The sequence below is a fragment of the Spea bombifrons genome, chromosome 3, assembly GCF_027358695.1.
Source record: "Spea bombifrons isolate aSpeBom1 chromosome 3, aSpeBom1.2.pri, whole genome shotgun sequence".
NCBI lineage: Eukaryota > Metazoa > Chordata > Amphibia > Anura > Pelobatidae > Spea > Spea bombifrons.
The window spans coordinates 123549055-123554054 of record NC_071089.1 but is presented as its reverse complement, the minus strand read 5'-3'; the positions used below and the strand labels follow the sequence as shown (position 1 = coordinate 123554054).

Here is a 5000-nt window from a genome sequence, read left to right as displayed (position 1 = left end):
CAGCAGCAGCAGCAGCAGCAGCAGCAGCAGCAGCAGCAGCAGCAGCAGCAGCAGCAGCAGCAGCAGCAGCAGCAGCAGCAGCAGCAGCAGCAGCAGCAGCAGCAGCAGCAGCAGCAGCAGCAGCAGCGAAGTAAAATAAAAAACTTTCACACCTGCGGCCATACCACCCTGAAAGTGCCTGATCTCGGAAGCTAAGCAGGGTTGGGCCTGGTTAGTACCTGGATGGGAGACCGCCTGGGAATACCAGGTGTTGTAGGCTTTTAATTTTTTCTCACAGTCCGGGGAGAGCTTTTTGCCATGTGTTTCTTGCTCATCATCAAAGCTTTAAACCCTTATTTGAACCTTCTCACCTTCTCTGTCCTGTCCCAGGGCTTATAATTCTTTTTGTCTGACGACAAGCAGCAGCAGCAGCAGCAGCAGCAGCAGCAGCAGCAGCAGCAGCAGCAGCAACAGAATAAGAGAAGTAAAATAAAAAACTTTCACACCTGCGGCCATACCACCCTGAAAGCGCCAGATCTCGTCTGATCTCGGAAGCTAAGCAGGGTTGGGCCTGGTTAGTACCTGGATGGGAGACCGCCTGGGAATACCAGGTGTTGTAGGCTTTTAATTTTTTCTCACAGTCCGGGGAGAGCTTTTTGCCATGTGTTTCTTGCTCATCATCAAAGCTTTAAACCCTTATTTGAACCTTCTCACCTTCTCTGTCCTGTCCCAGGGCTTATAATTCTTTTTGTCTGTCGACAAGCAGCAGCAGCAGCAGCAGCAGCAGCAGCAGCAGCAGCAGCAGCAGCAGCAGCAGCAACAGAATAAGAGAAGTAAAATAAAAAACTTTCACACCTGCGGCCATACAACCCTGAAAGCGCCCGATCTTGTCTGCTCTCGGAAGCTAAGCAGGGTTGGGCCTGGTTAGTACCTGGATGGGAGACCGCCTGGGGATACCAGGTGTTGTAGGCTTTTAATTTTTTCTCACAGTCCGGGGAGAGCTTTTTGCCATGTGTTTCTTGCTCATCATCAAAGCTTTAAACCCTTATTTGAACCTTCTCACCTTCTCTGTCCTGTCCCAGGGCTTATAATTCTTTCTGTCTGACGACAAGCAGCAGCAGCAGCAGCAGCAGCAGCAACAGAATAAGAAAAGTAAAATAAAGAGCTTTCACACCTGCGGCCATACCACCCTGAAAGCGCCCGATCTCGTCTGATCTCGGAAGCTAAGCAGGGTTGGGCCTGGTTAGTACCTGGATGGGAGACCGCCTGGGAATACCAGGTGTTGTAGGCTTTTTCTTTTCTCACAGTCCGGGGAGAGCTTTTTGCCATGTGTTTCTTGCTCATCATCAAAGCTTTAAACCCTTATTTGAACCTTCTCACCTTCTCTGTCCTGTCCCAGGGCTTATAATTCTTTCTGTCTGACGACAAGCAGCAGCAGCAGCAGCAGCAGCAGCAGCAGCAGCAGCAGCAGCAGCAGCAGCAGCAGCAGCAACAGCAGCAACAGCAGCAGCAACAGAATAAGAGAAGTAAAATAAAGAGCTTTCACACCTGCGGCCATACCACCCTGAAAGCGCCTGATCTCGGAAGCTAAGCAGGGTTGGGCCTGGTTAGTACCTGGATGGGAGACCGCCTGGGAATACCAGGTGTTGTAGGCTTTTTCTTTTCTCACAGTCCGGGGAGAGCTTTTTGCCATGTGTTTCTTGCTCATCATCAAAGCTTTAAACCCTTATTTGAACCTTCTCACCTTCTCTGTCCTGTCCCAGGGCTTATAATTCTTTCTGTCTGATGACAAGCAGCAGCAGCAGCAACAGAATAAGAGAAGTAAAATAAAACACTTTCACACCTGCGGCCATACCACCCTGAAAGCGCCTGATCTCAAAAGCTAAGCAGGGTTGGGCCTGGTTAGTACCTGGATGGGAGACCGCCTGGGAATACCAGGTGTTGTAGGCTTTTAATTTTTTCTCACAGTCCGGGGAGAGCTTTTTGCCATGTGTTTCTTGCTCATCATCAAAGCTTTAAACCCTTATTTGAACCTTCTCACCTTCTCTGTCCTGTCCCAGGGCTTATAATTCTTTCTGTCTGACGACAAGCAGCAGCAGCAGCAGCAGCAGCAGCAGCAGCAGCAACAGAATAAGAGAAGTAAAATAAAAAGCTTTCACACCTACGGCCATACCACCTTGAAAGTGCTTGATCTTATCTGATCTCGGAAGCTAAGCAGGGTTGGGCCTGGATAGTACCTGGATGGGAGACCGCCTGGGAATACCAGGTGTTGTAGGCTTTTAATTTTTTCTCACAGTCCGGGGAGAGCTTTTTGCCATGTGTTTCTTGCTCATCATCAAAGCTTTAAACCCTTATTTGAACCTTCTCACCTTCTCTGTCCTGTCCCAGGGCTTATAATTCTTTCTGTCTGACGACAAGCAGCAGCAGCAGCAGCAGCAGCAGCAGCAGCAGCAGCAGCAGCAGCAGCAGCAGCAGCAGCAGCAGCAGCAGCAGCAGCAGCAGCAGCAGCAGCAGCAGCAGCAGCAGCAGCAGCAGCAGCAGCAGCAGCAGCAGCAGCAGCAGCAGCATAAGAGAAGTAAAATAAAAAACTTTCACACCTGCGGCCATACCACCCTGAAAGCGCCTGATTTCGGAAGCTAAGCAGGGTTGGGCCTGGTTAGTACCTGGATGGGAGACCGCCTGGAAATACCAGGTGTTGTAGGCTTTTTCTTTTCTCACAGTCTGGGGAGAGCTTTTTGCCATGTGTTTCTTGCTCATCATCAAAGCTTTAAACCCTTATTTGAACCTTCTCACCTTCTCTGTCCTGTCCCAGGGCTTATAATTCTTTCTGTCTGACGACAAGCAGCAGCAGCAGCAGCAGCAGCAGCAGCAGCAGCAGCAGAATAAGAGAAGTAAAATAAAAAACTTTCACACCTGCGGCCATACCACCCTGAAAGCGCCCGATCTCGTCTGATCTCGGAAGCTAAGCTGGGTTGGGCCTGGTTAGTACCTGGATGGGAGACCGCCTGGGAATACCAGGTGTTGTAGGCTTTTTCTTTTCTCACAGTCCGGGGAGAGCTTTTTGCCATGTGTTTCTTGCTCATCATCAAAGCTTTAAACCCTTATTTGAACCTTCTCACCTTCTCTGTCCTGTCCCAGGGCTTATAATTCTTTCTGTCTGACGACAAGCAGCAGCAGCAGCAGCAGCAGCAGCAGCAGCAGCAGCAGCAGCAGCAGCAGCAGCAACAGAATAAGAGAAGTAAAATAAAAAGCTTTCACACCTACGGCCATACCACCTTGAAAGTGCTTGATCTTATCTGATCTCGGAAGCTAAGCAGGGTTGGGCCTGGATAGTACCTGGATGGGAGACCGCCTGGGAATACCAGGTGTTGTAGGCTTTTAATTTTTTCTCACAGTCCGGGGAGAGCTTTTTGCCATGTGTTTCTTGCTCATCATCAAAGCTTTAAACCCTTATTTGAACCTTCTCACCTTCTCTGTCCTGTCCCAGGGCTTATAATTCTTTCTGTCTGACGACAAGCAGCAGCAGCAGCAGCAGCAGCAGCAGCAGCAGCAGCAGCAGCAGCAGCAGCAGCAGCAGCAGCAGCAGCAGCAGCAGCAGCAGCAGCAGCAGCAGCAGCAGCAGCAGCAGCAGCAGCAGCAGCAGCAGCAGCAGCAGAATAAGAGAAGTAAAATAAAAAACTTTCACACCTGCGGCCATACCACCCTGAAAGCGCCTGATTTCGGAAGCTAAGCAGGGTTGGGCCTGGTTAGTACCTGGATGGGAGACCGCCTGGAAATACCAGGTGTTGTAGGCTTTTTCTTTTCTCACAGTCTGGGGAGAGCTTTTTGCCATGTGTTTCTTGCTCATCATCAAAGCTTTAAACCCTTATTTGAACCTTCTCACCTTCTCTGTCCTGTCCCAGGGCTTATAATTCTTTCTGTCTGACGACAAGCAGCAGCAGCAGCAGCAGCAGCAGCAGCAGCAGAATAAGAGAAGTAAAATAAAAAACTTTCACACCTGCGGCCATACCACCCTGAAAGCGCCCGATCTCGTCTGATCTCGGAAGCTAAGCTGGGTTGGGCCTGGTTAGTACCTGGATGGGAGACCGCCTGGGAATACCAGGTGTTGCAGGCTTTTAATTTTTTCTCACAGTCCGGGGAGAGCTTTTTGCCATGTGTTTCTTGCTCATCATCAAAGCTTTAAACCCTTATTTGAACCTTCTCACCTTCTCTGTCCTGTCCCAGGGCTTATAATTCTTTCTGTCTGACGACAAGCAGCAGCAGCAGCAGCAGCAGCAGCAGCAGCAGCAGCAGCAGCAGCAGCAGCAGCAGCAGCAGCAGCAGCAGCAGCAGCAACAGAATAAGAAAAGTAAAATAAAGAGCTTTCACACCTGCGGCCATACCACCCTGAAAGCGCCCGATCTCGTCTGATCTCGGAAGCTAAGCAGGGTTGGGCCTGGTTAGTACCTGGATGGGAGACCGCCTGGGAATACCAGGTGTTGTAGGCTTTTTCTTTTCTCACAGTCCGGGGAGAGCTTTTTGCCATGTGTTTCTTGCTCATCATCAAAGCTTTAAACCCTTATTTGAACCTTCTCACCTTCTCTGTCCTGTCCCAGGGCTTATAATTCTTTCTGTCTGACGACAAGCAGCAGCAGCAGCAGCAGCAGCAGCAGCAGCAGCAGCAGCAGCAGCAGCAGCAGCAGCAGCAGCAGCAGCAGCAGCAGCAGCAGCAGCAGCAGCAGCAGCAGCAGAATAAGAGAAGTAAAATAAAAAACTTTCACACCTGCGGCCATACCACCCTGAAAGCGCCCGATCTCGTCTGATCTCGGAAGCTAAGCAGGGTTGGGCCTGGTGAGTACCTGGATGGGAGACCGCCTGGGAATACCAGGTGTTGTAGGCTTTTTCTTTTCTCACAGTCCGGGGAGAGCTTTTTGCCATGTGTTTCTTGCTCATCATCAAAGCTTTAAACCCTTATTTGAACCTTCTCACCTTCTCTGTCCTGTCCCAGGGCTTATAATTCTTTCTGTCTCACGACAAGCAGC

The 5000-nt window shown here is 50.2% G+C and overlaps 8 non-coding genes and 6 pseudogenes across 8 annotated transcripts; all 14 read left to right on the top strand.

Moving 5' to 3' along the window:
* Nucleotides 1-150: 150 nt before the first annotated feature.
* On the top strand, nt 151-259 carry LOC128487432 (uncharacterized; annotated as a pseudogene).
* A 224-nt stretch (nt 260-483) lies between these two features.
* Nucleotides 484-602, top strand: LOC128485689 (5S ribosomal RNA). The gene has a single exon (XR_008352017.1). It is a non-coding gene; the product is annotated as a 5S ribosomal RNA (ribosomal RNA).
* A 230-nt stretch (nt 603-832) lies between these two features.
* On the top strand, nt 833-951 carry LOC128487073 (uncharacterized; annotated as a pseudogene).
* A 200-nt stretch (nt 952-1151) lies between these two features.
* LOC128488363 (5S ribosomal RNA) lies at nt 1152-1270 on the top strand. Its single transcript, XR_008353779.1, has one exon. It is a non-coding gene; the product is annotated as a 5S ribosomal RNA (ribosomal RNA).
* A 255-nt stretch (nt 1271-1525) lies between these two features.
* On the top strand, nt 1526-1634 carry LOC128487284 (uncharacterized; annotated as a pseudogene).
* A 186-nt stretch (nt 1635-1820) lies between these two features.
* Nucleotides 1821-1929, top strand: LOC128487388 (uncharacterized; annotated as a pseudogene).
* A 209-nt stretch (nt 1930-2138) lies between these two features.
* On the top strand, nt 2139-2257 carry LOC128486674 (5S ribosomal RNA). The gene has a single exon (XR_008352959.1). It is a non-coding gene; the product is annotated as a 5S ribosomal RNA (ribosomal RNA).
* A 317-nt stretch (nt 2258-2574) lies between these two features.
* On the top strand, nt 2575-2683 carry LOC128487710 (uncharacterized; annotated as a pseudogene).
* A 207-nt stretch (nt 2684-2890) lies between these two features.
* LOC128485143 (5S ribosomal RNA) lies at nt 2891-3009 on the top strand. Its single transcript, XR_008351493.1, has one exon. It is a non-coding gene; the product is annotated as a 5S ribosomal RNA (ribosomal RNA).
* Nucleotides 3010-3237: 228 nt separating this feature from the next.
* Nucleotides 3238-3356, top strand: LOC128486673 (5S ribosomal RNA). Its single transcript, XR_008352958.1, has one exon. It is a non-coding gene; the product is annotated as a 5S ribosomal RNA (ribosomal RNA).
* A 308-nt stretch (nt 3357-3664) lies between these two features.
* Nucleotides 3665-3773, top strand: LOC128487709 (uncharacterized; annotated as a pseudogene).
* A 201-nt stretch (nt 3774-3974) lies between these two features.
* LOC128484916 (5S ribosomal RNA) lies at nt 3975-4093 on the top strand. The gene has a single exon (XR_008351277.1). It is a non-coding gene; the product is annotated as a 5S ribosomal RNA (ribosomal RNA).
* A 254-nt stretch (nt 4094-4347) lies between these two features.
* On the top strand, nt 4348-4466 carry LOC128488362 (5S ribosomal RNA). Its single transcript, XR_008353778.1, has one exon. It is a non-coding gene; the product is annotated as a 5S ribosomal RNA (ribosomal RNA).
* A 273-nt stretch (nt 4467-4739) lies between these two features.
* On the top strand, nt 4740-4858 carry LOC128485021 (5S ribosomal RNA). The gene has a single exon (XR_008351378.1). It is a non-coding gene; the product is annotated as a 5S ribosomal RNA (ribosomal RNA).
* The last annotated feature ends 142 nt before the right edge of the window (nt 4859-5000 follow it).